A 13559-nucleotide genomic window follows, 5' to 3' on the forward strand; every position below is an offset into this window, starting at 1 on the left:
GCAGCTCCCTTGGGGCCTGAAGCTCCCCTACGATGCAGGAGTTAAAAGGGATTGAGGCCATAGCTGAATTTAGTGGCTCCGTTTTCCCAGTGAAGCATTTAAAGTGGGAAGGGCTCGCAGCAAAGCAAGGGCTCTCACGCTAATGGGAAACATCAACCAAGCTCCCTCCCCATGACATCGGCGCTGTGAACAACTTACATCAGCAGTGAAATTGCATCTGCCAGACCTTGCATTTAATGTAATAACTGTTTTCAGGCACTTTGGGAACTCTGGTAAATGTGCCCCTTGCTGTAATTCCCGTGCATCACCTCCTCTGCACGGCAGAGCCTGTCCGGCAGCGCGGGTGCCCACGGCTGTTTGTTTTGCTCGTGGACATTTAGAGGCCGTGCCTGGACCCCCTGCTCTCTTTGCAAACCGGGAGAGCCCCAGCAAGGGGCTGCAGGGTGTCCAGCAGACATGGGCTCCCCCCAGTTTGCAGAGGGATCCGGCCCCACAGGGGAGGGGAGGACGGGGATCGGGGCAGAGCTGCCCAGACCCCCGGGCAGCCCCTGTGAGCCGTGACCCACCGCGGGCTCCTGGGCTGCGCCCGGCAGCGCCGCGTTTCCCTCCCTGCCCTCCCGCCCGGCTCCGGGGACCTGGCACCGGTCCTGTCGGCGTTTGCTGCCAGGTCCTGCGCTCCTCCGTCACCGCCAATTTCACAGGTCTGAAGGCTGTTTGATAGAAACCTCCCGCCCCCCCAAGAAGGGAGAGGGGTACGCCGAGCCCTGCGCTGCTCAGAGGGGCTTTTGGACGACGACCCCCTCCGCATCCTGCGGTAGGTGGGGACCAAAGGCTGCCGGGGGGGACGGGCGCGGATGCTCCCTGGCACCGCTGCCTCTGCATGAGGGATGCGGGGAAGGAGCGCTGCAGCAGAGCCCCGATGACGAAGCCCCCTCCGCCGGGGGGGACCGGCCCCCCGTGCCGCCTGTGTGGCCTTTACGGCCCGTGACCAATGGCCCCTCGTAGCCTTTGCTGGCACCGGCAGCCGCGGGCTTTCATCCCGGGCAGGAATGCCAATTAAACTTTGACTTTCTTGGTGTCACTTACCCAAGAGCTCAACTCTAACCCTTCGCCTTTCGTATCGAAAACCGAGCCCTGCCACGCCTGTTAACATCTGCACAGATGTTTGGGGAGAGGAGAGGGGGGAATCCGGCCCCGGAGCGACCTTGCTGGTGCCGCTCCACCCCTCGCCGTCCCAGCGATGTCGGCTTTGCTGGAGAGCTGCAAGCACGGCTGGACCCGCCGAGATCCGGGGGGAGAGGGGGCTCTGACCACCACCTGCGTTATTTTAACATGACCGTGATGCCCGGGTGGGAGCAGAGCCCCCCCTTAGCAGCGCTGCAGGCTTTGCGGGGTGAGGTGGGGGTTATCGGGGGGCAACGCTGTTTTCATTGGAGGGGGAGGAATTTCCAGGGACGTCCATGTCCCTGCGGAGTTCAGGCCGTGCCCTGTGCATCCCCTGGCTGCGGCTCTCCTGGAATTCCTACATTCCTGCACCTCTCCTGCCTTTATCTCTTGAAATCTTAATGGAGCAGATGTTGTGTGCAGGACCATAAGGCAGAAACTGGCTGGCTGGATTTGCAGCCTGAGTTTAATTAGCCACCTGAGCCCCATTCTTCCTTTTGGCAGCAGACTTGCACTTTAATTAATCATCTCGTTTTATTTACAGTGAGAACACGCACTCTCTGCCTTTGCCCTGCCTGCACCACAAGCCCCGTCTGCTTTTATGTCCAGCGTGATGGGAGCGCAGGGCACGGCTCCAGCTCCTGGCAGGAGGGGAGCCCACGGGGCCGGTGGGGCTTGGGGGGGGGGTAACGGGGGGCTCAGCAGCTTGGCTCAACCACGACGCTGCTGCTGTGGGACCCCCAACCAGTTGCTCCCCTGCCCAGTTTGCTATGCTGGGGCCGGAGCTCAAGGCTCTCCCTTTCTCTCCTCAAGTTTACTGCCCTGTGCAGAAAGAGGGTATGGTGGCTAGAGAAGCCAGAAGCAGGATTAAAGGCTGCTGGCACACGGGCTGTTCGGCAAGGACAGACATCTCCGTGACACCTTTCTAGCCCCCTTCCAAGCATCCGGCACTCTCCGAGGTAGGAAATATTTGCCCAGAGCCTGATAAAGCTCACTTTCCCCCGCCTTTCTCCTCATCTCCAGGATCCGTGCGCTCCCTGGACCCTGCTGATGTGTCTCTGGACAGACGGACGTGCTGATGCATCACCCACCAGGTCGGGCGTCCCTGATGCTGCTCCGCAGGGAGACGTCAACGTGGTGTGGAGGGCAGGAACGTGCTTGCTCTGCCTGGGCCAGGTAACACAGGACTGAGCTGGAGCCTCACAGGGAAGGAGGCGGAGGGCTGCGCTTGCCAGCAGAATGTCTTGAAGACCCACGCAAACAGGTCCAGGTCCCACAGCTGGCTCCTGCAGGTAGCACCAGCAGTTTCTCTGTAGAATAAAAACCAGTAAAATCCTGTAGTAAATTGTTCTTTCATCACAGAGATTTAATAGGGGGGCCGTGGGTGGGTTCAGATGTCTCAGAGCAGTAATTGTGTGGGAAAAGTCTTGTCTCTCTCTCTTTTTTTTTTTTTTTTTCCTTAGGAAAGAGGAACACAAATTCAGCTGGCTGAGCCAGAGCTGGTGTTCCTCATTCCCTGCTGTGACTTTCTGTTCTGACCCACTGGCCTTGACGAGCTGCCCTGGCACTTACAGCACAGGAGGGTGTGCTGGGGGGGTGCAGAGGCAGGGAGAGGGGACACAAAAATGGGGACCTGTCTGTAGGCAAAGCAGAGCTGCTCCCACCCGCCTGCCCCTTCCTTCTGCTTTTGGTTTCCTGCTGGAAATGGACGCTGTGGAAGCGATTTGCAGCAGTCAGCGAGAGAAGGGAGAGACCTTGCAGGAGGTGGAAGGATCAGACACGGGCCTCCCTCCTAGGAAGGGATGGGGAAGAACGGCGTTTGAAGGGTTTTGCATGGGCTCCTGTAGACACAGGCTTGGAAGAGCTTTGCGGGGGAGAAGGGAGGAATTCTCTGGAATGTTACTGGGACTGAAGGAAAAAGAAGGCAAGGATTGCATGAAGATGATGATAAAAACACAGCCCGTCCTGTCGGTGAGTGGCCGGGAAGGCGTGCAGTGGCGGGGCAGGAGCCGGGCACCCGCTGCTCCCCGCGCCGCTGGCACCGCCGGGCAAAGCCCAGGCGGCACGAAGGGACCCGGCGCCTTCCAGCCACGGAGCTTTCCGTGACAAAGAAGGGTTCTCAGGGGAAAAGCGAGGAGGAGGAGAAGCGGGAGGAAGGCTGGCTGCTGCACGGGCGGGGGACCGGTGACCGTGGCTTGCTCGGGTCACCCACACTTGTGCCACTGACTCCCAGTCCCCCTCCCTCCGTGGCAGCAGAAATACCGGCGGCAGCAGCAAGCGATGCCGAGCCGGGGGGGGCTGCGTGAGCCCCAGTGCAGCATCACCTGCTGCCCCCCCACTAACAAGTCTTTGGCGTGCAAGTGGCAATTATTTCAGCCATAAAAGTCTAAAATCAGTTCTTTTATTGACCTGGCCTGTAACTGGATCCAGCGTGCAAACAGTGAAGGGCCTGTTCCTCCAGCCCTTGTGTCCCTCAAGCCGTTCCAAGCTGCCCTCGCTCCTTGGGGTCTTGCAGCAGGGAAACCCCCCCGGCTGCTGCCTGGGGCAGGGGCAGCACCGAGCCGTGTCTCCCGGCCCCTCCAAGCACCTCGCGGGCAGCGGGCAGGGATGCCCCTGTCCTCGGAGAGGAGCTGGCCAGGCCTAAGCACACCAAAGTGGCACCGGCTGGGTTTGCAGGTGGCTTTCTGGGTCAGATCCTGCTCCAGATCCTTGCAAAAATAGATCCTCTATTTTAATCCGTTTGTTATTTCTTCATGGTTTCCACAAAGCACTTGTTATTTCTATGTACGTGTTCATTTATCTTCCCCTTCCAAGCCCTTCTGCTGCCAGACTGACAGCCCGCAGCAGCAGGATGGTCCATCTCTGCTGCAGATGCTGCCGTGGGAGCTCCCGAGAGCTGGGCTGGGACCGTCGGATGGACCCTGCCCTGGTCCAACTGCCAGGGCAGCACACCTGGATGCTATTTAGAGGCTACTGTGCCCCATTTGGGCATCTGGGGGAGGCCCCTGCCTCCTTTTCCTCCTCCTCCATTAGCAGCCGAGTCTGGAACATCCTCTGTAGGCTCCAGAGTGCACATCCTCATGGCTGAGCAGGGGGGCTGCAGCTCTTGGGGTCAAAGTAATGCTGCAAGGTCCAGCAGAAGAGCAGCTGACTCCTGGGCAAACGCAGCGAGGCCTGATGTCAGACCACCCTCCCCAAATACCTAAATCCCCTGTCCCCTAGAGCAAAGGTGCACACGTGTGTGCAGGGACGCACAGAGCCCCTCTGTGCCCAGGAACGTGCTGGCCAGTGACTTGCCCCAAAGCTGGGAGCACCTCACCACCCGCCCAGCAATGGCAGGTTTATTTCCTATCAGATCTGGTGGGTTTTTCTTCCCTATTTCAGTGTTGTTTTTTTTTGTTTTGCTGGTTTGGTGTTTTTTTTTTTTTTTGTTGTTTGTTTGTTTGTTTTTTTTAATCTCCTCTTCCCTCCAATAAGCTTTAATAGCTGAAAGTGCAGGGCAGGGAAGAAGCAGCTCTTGCCTCCCCTTCTCCGCAGTCTCCCGGCCCCCTGCGAGGTGAGGAGCCAGCCCCTGCCCGGCCTCGGGCTGCCCAGGACGGTACCCAGAGATGCTCTGGGAGAGGGATGAGGTGAGCGTGGGATGAGGAGAGAGAGCTCGCGGCTGCCAGGATAGTGGGCTGGGATGCTCATCCCATCCCGCAGAGAGGCACGTGGCTGCCCGCGGCTGCTGCTGCGGGGGAGGCAGGAGCAGGGGTGCCCGCTAGTAATCCCCCTTCCCCCAGCAACCTGCTGCCAGCACGGGTTTACAGCTCTTCTCAGGGTTTTATTAGTGCCTGGTACAGACCCAGGCCTCCTGCCTTTGCCAAATTGTCAGGTTGCTCATAAACCAGAATGATTTAGAAATAACTAATGCTGAAACTATTCCATATCATAAAGAAACAAGTGCTCTTTCCCTGCCAGAAACGCTCCGTGGTGACTGCGCTCCCGAGACCTGGTGAGCTAGAGAAAGCACGGGACAGTTAATTAATCGGAAAGGCATCCCGTTCCCATTCCCAGATGGGCGCGGAGGAGCCCACGGCCGCGCGGGGCTGTGCTGGGTTGGCAGAGTTTAAAACCAAGCACAGTGAGGGCGTGCGGCCGCGCTGGGCCCCTGGGGAGGCCCGGCCACCACGGGCACAGGGCCCCATCCTGCATCCCCCCCGCCCCGGCGCAGAGCTGGGGGTGTCCCCAGCCTGAGCTCCCCCCCCCCCCGCCGTGGGGCTCAGCCACATCCCTCTCCCCGACGAGGGGCCGGCGCCGTGCGCTGCCCTTCCTGGGAGGGGCTCAGCACCCGGCAGGATCCGGCTCGCGGCGGGGGATGCTGGTGCTCTTCTCATCTGTTGGAGCTGGAGGGCGGGGGGAGGCTGCTGGGGCGAGGTATCGGGTTCTCCTCTCTGCGGTGCAGTATCTCCTTGAAGCGTGACAGCTGCAATTGCTTCCAGATGTGCGGCTCCTCGCCTCCAGCCGGCTGGGGGGGATGTGGTAAACTCCGCGATGGAAACCAAAACCCAGACCAGATGTACCGTGTCAGCCTCGGCACGGCGCACATCTGGCCCCAAGGCGCGGGCACCGCTGGTGCTGCTTCTGCGCCGGCGGCGGCGATGTCCAGCGCGGCCGAGACGCGCTCGCGGCATCCTCCATCCCGTGGGTACCAACCAGCCCCCAGGGCTGACAGGGAGCTTTTTGGGGGGGCTGTGCAGCCCGGGAGTTGATGCCCCCAGGGTTTGCTAACTGCTCCTTAAGGCCACGGAGAGCAGGACCCCGCGCTGCTCGGCGGGGCAGTGTATGGCCGGCAAGGACTGTGGTGTCCTCCCCTGCCCGGCCCCACTGCTGCTCCAGGGACGTGGGGAAGGACTCGTGACGTCACCGGTGATGTCAGGAAGGACTGGGATTGGTGACATCATGGGATAAATCGGGAAGGAGGAGGGACTTCTGCCTGCACTCGAGGCTCTTGGCAGGCAGCAGCGATTAGGGAAGAACAGCGGGGAGCCCGAGGACAAGCTCAGCGCTCGTCCAAGGGCAGATGCTCGGAGGCGGGGGGGTGTCAGGCACCCTGGGGCTGCGGCTCTGCCGTGGCACCACGCTGCCCGCCTGGGCTCTGCCTCCCCCCGAGGAGCTGCGGGAATATCCACCATGGATGGAGCCCAGACGTGGTCCCGGGGGCTCCCGCGTCCTCCTGTGCCTGCAGCCCACGCAAACCCACCCTCTCCCACCAGCACTGTGACAGCTCAAGCCCCCGCTTTTACCTTGGACCCCGCTTCTTACCTCGCACCCAGCACTAATAACAATTATCCCCATGTACCTCCTTCACAGAGGACTTGAGAGAAGCAATTAATCTCAGTAACAGGCTTTGAAGAGAAGAAGTGCTGTCTAAGCACTGTGCTCTTATCCTTTTGATGGGGTTAGCTGTGTTGGAATACGAGCTAAGACATTTGGAGTAAATTAATAAAGAGTTTAATGACATCCAAAAGTTAGGAAGATGAAGCATTTGAAAGGAGTTTATAGCTTTATGGGGAGGGAATGGCAATGCAAAGGGCATGTTTTCTTCATCAAGTCTGCTCTTTGGGCTCCAGCATGACTGAGGCTTTGTACCTTTTACCAGGGTGCATCCGTTCACCCCGGGTCAGCCCACGCTCCCACGTCCTTGCCGGCAGGAGCCCAGCGACGAGCTCCACTGGCAGCCGGGCAGGACGGAGCAGAAGTGCCTGGGGAGCCAGGATTCCACCCTCTGCACAGCCCCAGGGCCTTTCTGGGTGACAACGGTCCCCAATTAAAAGACTTTCTGTCCCCAGCTGCTTGGGAAGCTCTGTGCAGACAACCCAGCCTGCAGAAGGGGAGATATTTGGGGCTGCCACATCCAGCAGCTCTCGCCCCGGCAGCTGTGGCTGCGCCGGGGGAAGCAGCGTTTCCCTTCACACAGGGATGCCGGACACCACGCAGAGCGAGGTGCACGACCCCTTGCCACCGCGCGCAGCTCCCGACGCTCCGAAATGGGAGGATTTGTGCAAACGCCGCAGGCGCACCCACCCGGTGCCGGCTTCCCCAGAGCCGTGGTGGGAAGGCCAGGGCAGCCGCAGGGCGGCTATTTAAATCTCAGCATCCCAATAGGTGATGGAGAAGAGTCATTAAAATGCAGCAGGTGTCTTGGACTATTTTTTCTCTGAAATCTAAATGGTCTTAAAGCACTCCAGAGATAATGCATTTTCCTAGCGGTGTATTTATGAGTCAAGATACGAGCACTTGGCGCAGCTCCCAGAGCAAGTGTCCGATGCTGCGCACCCCGTAGATGGTGTTTTTCGTGTTTCAGCCTGATTAATACCCTTGTGGTGGCTGGAGCGTGGCGATCACGTTCTCTTTTGCCAGCAGGCTCTAAAGCCAACGGAATCACACAGCGGCTGGCAGGGCAGAGAGGCACTGCCACACGGCAAAGCATTTGTCACCCTCTTCCTCAGCACCTTCCCCATGAGTTAGTCCTTCCCCCGGGGTCGGCTGGGCAGGGCCTTTGCTGTGACACGATGCCATTCCTGTCCTGTACCAAATGCCCCAGCATGGGCGATTCCACAGCCCTTCCAAGAAATGCCCCCGAGGTGCTCCTGCAGCCCGAGCAGGGGCTGGGCGGGCACAGGGGCCTTCTCTGCAGATCTGCCTGGAGAAGTGATAGAGGGGGGAAGCAGAGGTAGTAGGGGCGAGGGGCACCCAGGGTGCCCTCCCTCTCCTCAGTGCCTGCAGCTCGGCACAAGCACCCAGTGAAAATCCAACACCCAGACTTTGTGGGGCAAGAGGGGGAGAAGAGCCCCCGGGCGCCCGCCCCAGCTTTGGGCGGCTGGGGCTGCTCCGGAGCTCAGTCCAAGCGCACGGACATTGGCAGCTCCTCTCCAGGCAAAACCAACCTCATAGTTAGGAACGCATGTTTAGGGAGTAACCAGATTAGATTTTTCAACGGTGCTAATTACTCTGAGTTAATTAGCAATCAGGTGCCTCTAGGCTATAAGAGCCCTCAGTGAATGTAAAAAGCCCAGCTAGAAGGCTCTGAGAGCTTAGCAGGGTCTTCTGTCTATTTTTTTCTCCTCTTCTTTGTCTATTTTTTTCTCCTTGTCTTTGTCTCTCTGTTGGGTTGGAGAAGGTGTAGAGGGACTATAAGGACTTAATGTGATCCCAGCTTAATGAGACAAGCAAGCGGCCAAGGGAAATGTTGCCATGGTGTATTTAGGGATGCTGGCTGTACGTGAGGTAGAATGTTCCTTCCTGGAGAGCACAGCCGGCTCCCAGAAGGGGGGTTAGAAGGAGGCAGCCCCAGGAGGAGAAATAGAGATGTGAGTGATCTGTGATGGCTCTTATAGCTGTGGAGGAAAAGGTTGGCTGCTCCCAGCTCAGCCTTTGGTGTAAGATGCTCAGGAGCAGAAGGAGCTGCATGTCCTGGAGTGAGATGGGACTGTGGTGACATGGGGGATGTAGGGGCCCAGGAGTTGGTGCTGCCCGTGCTCTGAGACGGGCCTGGGGCCCACGGACCTACGGGAGGAGCGTCTGTGTTGGGTATGGGCACCTCTGTAAGACTCACAAGTGTGTCTGTGTGCACGTGCGTCTTCCAGGGCACTGACAGAAGCAGCACAGGGCTTTACTCTGCATCTCGTGCCAGCAAAGGACGATCTGCAGGCTGTTTAAGATGATTTCCTAGCAGGTAGCAAAGAAAAATGAACGTGCTCGTGCTGTACATAGTGCTGGGTGGCAGGACCCCTGGGGCTGGTGGGGCAGGGTGCTCCCCTCGCAAGTCAGGGAGCTGCAGCAAGATGTTTCCCTGGTTTTGTGTAATTGTTGGCACCCTGACACGGTGATTAACGGTGCTGGACCACGGCTGCTGGTGGCATATATGCGTGGAGAGCACATCACTTTTTCCAGTGGCCTCTGCCTAAATACCTTCAGCCAAAGGAACTGGGATGCGTTCCAAAGCAACCCGGCTTTCTGCCGGCGGAGCAGCGGGCTGTGCTCGGGGGCCCTGTGACGCCTGCCGCGGGCTCTCCAGCCTGCCCAGCTCCCCGTCCTCTCCGGGATGTGGCCGCAGGAGACCCGGGTGAAACACCCAGCAGCCCTGAACGCACCCCGAAAGGAGCAGCCTTGAGTTTCTGGCTGTGCTGCCTCCGGTGTTGGCTCTGCCCAGGTAAGAGGAGCGGGCACGGGCCATGGGGCACCCCAAATGCCATTGGGGCAGCAGCGAGCCCCCGTGGTCCAGCCGCTCCCTTTGGTGTGGCATTTGTTTTCTTTGCTGTGTGGAAAATGAGCCCGGGAGGAGGTGGGGGAGCTGGGGTGGCAGAGTGGAAATCTCTCATGGAGGGGCACCGCTCAGCACAAGGACCAGGCAGGTTCCTGGAAGTGGGGTCTGCTGTGGGGTGACCCTCTTCCTGGGCCCCCCAACGTGTGAGGAGCAAACCTGGAAGATGTTGGCTTGGAAAACCAAAAAGCACTTGGTGTCCCTGTGTCCTGGGTCCCGTACTGTGTCTGGCAGGCTTGGGGGGGTGGCGGTTGGAACCGTGGCTGCCAGCACCTTGCTCTGCAGAGCCATCGCTGCAACGCCAATGGGGACAAGGCCACTTTCAGGGGAGCCCCAAACTACGCAGGGGAAAGATGCTCCTCCAAAAACTTGCAGGTTTCTACTAAAGCGTGTTAGCTAGGTCTTTAAAAATCAAGTAGGAATACATGAAAGGCACATGTGCATTTATATAAACATACAGATATGTGCTTGCATATGTATGTATCTGCTAGAGAGTCCTATCATTGTTTTTGCAGCAAAGACATCTGTCTTCGCTTGGGCTGGATCGCTACCATGTTCCACATTACTCCTGCCCTGATTTTCGCAGCACGTCCTCTCCCACCTCCCAGCCCAGCCCTGGCTCTGGAGCTGCTCTGAGCCGCTTCCTTGGGCCTGGCAATGCTCCTCTGTGCCCCGAGCGTGGCTTCCCAGTGCCACGACGTGCCGGGGACACGCTGCATCCCTGCCCGGGCAGCTCCTCCTTCATCTTCGCATGGTGGTGTGGGCCAAAGCTCAGCTCCTGGTTTTCTAACATCGTGAGGTTAATGGGGACGTCACCGGTTCATCCTCATCCCCGTGTGCTGACTGGGCTGACCCGTGTCGAACCCGGCATCCCCTCGGCTCCACCGTGCCGCTGGCGGGGACTGGGGACTGCCCCGGTCTGCTGGGTTTGGTTTTAATGCGAAAGGAGATTTGCTGTGGGATACAGGCAGGGCAGGGCTGGGCTCTGCTGGAGTCTCATCTCAGGCTTTGACGCACTTTGGGGCAGCAGTTGGAGAATGGAGACAAAACTGTGCAGTCAAAATGCACCGTCCTGCCCTTTCCGTGGGGCTGACGCGTTGTGTTATAGATCTGCAGTTATTCCTTAATTCCAAGCTGTAACTATGCAATCAAGCTCTCCAGCGCAATAATTCCAAAACCTTTCTTGATTCCTGTATTAAATAAAGTACATTTACAGAGTATATGAATTCCAGATTCAGCCTGGGACTCCAGGGACGCATATCCCTCTCCTGGAACTTGTATATCCGGCCTGAGGATGAAAACCCCCTGAAGCCCTGAGCATAACAAGCATTTCTTGTATTTTTTCTGTCTCCGTCACATCGGGCATGTAGTATATGCTCGGGCTGATAAACAGCATCTGGTTAGAGTCAGGTAAGGACCCCTCTGGGGAGTAGGTTTGTGGTCAGCTGCCAACCTTTCTCTCCCTCCTTAATGTGCTTTTGCAGATGGATGAAAACTGCAGCCAGTCAAGGTTATGGTTTCGGAGAGCGCTGGAGAAGAGGGGGGAGAAGGTTGGGCTCAGGCTCGGTGCTATCGGCCCGGCTCTGCCCCCAGGGCTGGTGCTCGACGCGAGGCACACGCGCCCCGGCGCCGCCTCAGCCCCTGGCAGGGGGTTCGGCAGCTCCATCGGCCCAGCAGCCCTGCGGAGCAGGGGCCCGGCAGGGACGTGGAGACCCCCCGAAGCCCATCTCCCCTCTCGCAGCTCGTGGCTCTGGTCCAGGAGGAAGGTGCCCGCCCGGGACGCGGAAGGGCCGTGCTCGGCTCTGGGCAGCCGTGGTGCTCGCCGTGCCGGCCCCCCGCGCTCCCCTCGCCGGCGCTTTCGAGGAACGGTGTGCTGGGCCACTTGATTTTTTTTCATTGGAAACCTGGAAGTCCCGCTGGCCTGCACACGCCTCGTGGGATGCTTCGGAGCCTGCTGCCAGGTTCTGGAGAACTGTCCGAATTTGTGTTTCTTACAAGCCCTTTCTTCTGCAGGAGGAGGAGGAAATTCTTGTATAAAAATGGAAACGCACCCCTTCTGCCAAGCTATTAATTCTGCTTCCTATGGAAACTGAGAGGTCCCTGCCTTTACTCTGGGTTTCTGCACTGAACTTCCAAGTTTATTTTTATGCCCAGATTTGGCAAAGCATTTAAGCCTGAACATAGTGTTACGCGTGAGCTGAAGTCCATCCCTGCGTGAGGGTGGATCTGAAACACCTTATAGCTCACACAGACACGTGCTTCAGCAAACACCCCCTGCACCGAGTTTGTTCCTTACTACAGAGACTTTCTTTTTTGTCCTTGCCAAGTTATCATTTGCTTTAATTAATTTCGTACAGCGAGCCTGGGAGCTGACTGGTGGTTTCAAGCCTCTAGAATAGCCAGGGAAACCAATTTAATTAGCTCAAGTGAGCCAAAGTTACTTAAGCGATTTGTAATAAGTTCCAGGCTCTCCCACACCAAAGGGGTTTCAGCCGAGGACAGAAACTTCCTGAGCCTGTTGTGCAGCGGGGCCGGGGCTCCTGGTGCCGCAGCCCGTGAACACTTGTGGGGGGAAGAGGCGCGGCCCCGGCCGGGGAATTCGAGGGGTGCTGGGCAGGGGGTTTGCATCCCTGATGACAGGGCTGCGTTTTTGGGTGCAGCGGGCATCGCTCCCGCCCTGTGGCCCACGACAGCGCTGTGCAAACACAGCAGCTTCTCGTTTGTGCACGCTTTGCTCTCCTCCGCCGTCTGCCCCAAGGGAAGGGAAAGGCTGGGGGGATCGTGTCCACGGTGAGGGGACCCCTCGTGTCTCCCAACACCCGTTAAGGGGCATGCTCTGCTTTCAGCTGCATGTGTTTATGTTGTTAAAATCTAGGATGAAAACACTGCTTCCCCTCTTTCCCTGCTCGCTGGGAATTTCTTGTGGGTGTGTAAATCTGTATGTGCTTCTTGCTTTTGCAGGCGGGCTGACAGCACGGGTGTCCTGGCTCTGCTGGCATCGGGGCTGCGGGATGCTCCTCTGCCCCGATCCTCTTCCTCGCCTCAGAGGTAGGAGCTGCCAGCGGCTGACCCCTTGAGCCTCCGTGCAAGTGGTGCTGCTCCAGCTCAGCCCAGCTGATTCAGCGGGGGGGTGCTGGTTGGGCTGGCGTGCTGGCCCACATGGGCCACGTTCGCTCTGCTGCTCCTGGGGCTTCGCTTCGTCTCCCCATCCCGCTCCGGGGGCAGCTGGCCGCGGGCTGCTCTTCGTGTGGCAGACGAGGGGATGAGCCCAACCCCGTCCTCACTGCTCTGCGCCGGGGGCTGCGTGCCTTCAAAATGCTTTTAGCCAGGGAAAGCGCCTGGCTGGCTGCAGGGACGAGCCAGGACCTGTGTCCCCAGCCTTGGTGACGAGGCTGAGACCGCAGCGGCGCGGGGCCGGGGGCTGGCGGGGGCTGGCGGACCTTGGAGCGGCGGTGGGGAGAGCTCCCATCTGCGGGATCGGGATACTGGCATGGAGAGGATCCCAGCTGCTGGCGATGGGCCCCCAGCCCCTGCGCTTGGCTCCCCGCTGGGGGAGGGCAGCGAGCACGGCAGCCCCTTCTCCCTGGCACGCGGTCCCCATAATTCACTCTCTGGTGAAGCATCTCCAGCTGTTTGGCTGCGATGGGAAAAACAGCAGCCTGGCTCTGCCATCCTGACAAAGCTGTCCTGACCCCTGGGGCCAAATCCCCCTTGGGAAATGGGGTTCTTCCTCACCAGGCTGCTTTTTGGACCTCCCCCCGTGCACGCAGACTGCCTTTTCTTTGGGAATAGGGAGAGATGCAGGCCAGGGCAGTGTCCTGGCCGTGCCCAGCTTCATCTCCAGGCCTCTGCAGAGGGATCCCGCAGGTAACTGCGGTCCTGCAGCTGCACTGTTGCCTTCACCCCTTCCTAAACACCGGCTTTAGGGACATACTTGGCTTTTCTGCAGAAACTGCAAACAACACGTCCAACTGCAACGGCGTGTTTGTCTCGCTGGCGCCTCTGGGGCAGGGTGGAGCGGGGCCAGGCAGCGCATTTGGCAGTAGGCAGATGCCAGAGCAGCTCCCCGGAGCGCTGCGCGGACCGGGCA

The sequence above is a fragment of the Tyto alba genome, unplaced genomic scaffold, assembly GCF_018691265.1.
Source record: "Tyto alba isolate M040663 unplaced genomic scaffold, T.alba_DEE_v4.0 Super-Scaffold_34, whole genome shotgun sequence".
Taxonomy (NCBI): domain Eukaryota; kingdom Metazoa; phylum Chordata; class Aves; order Strigiformes; family Tytonidae; genus Tyto; species Tyto alba.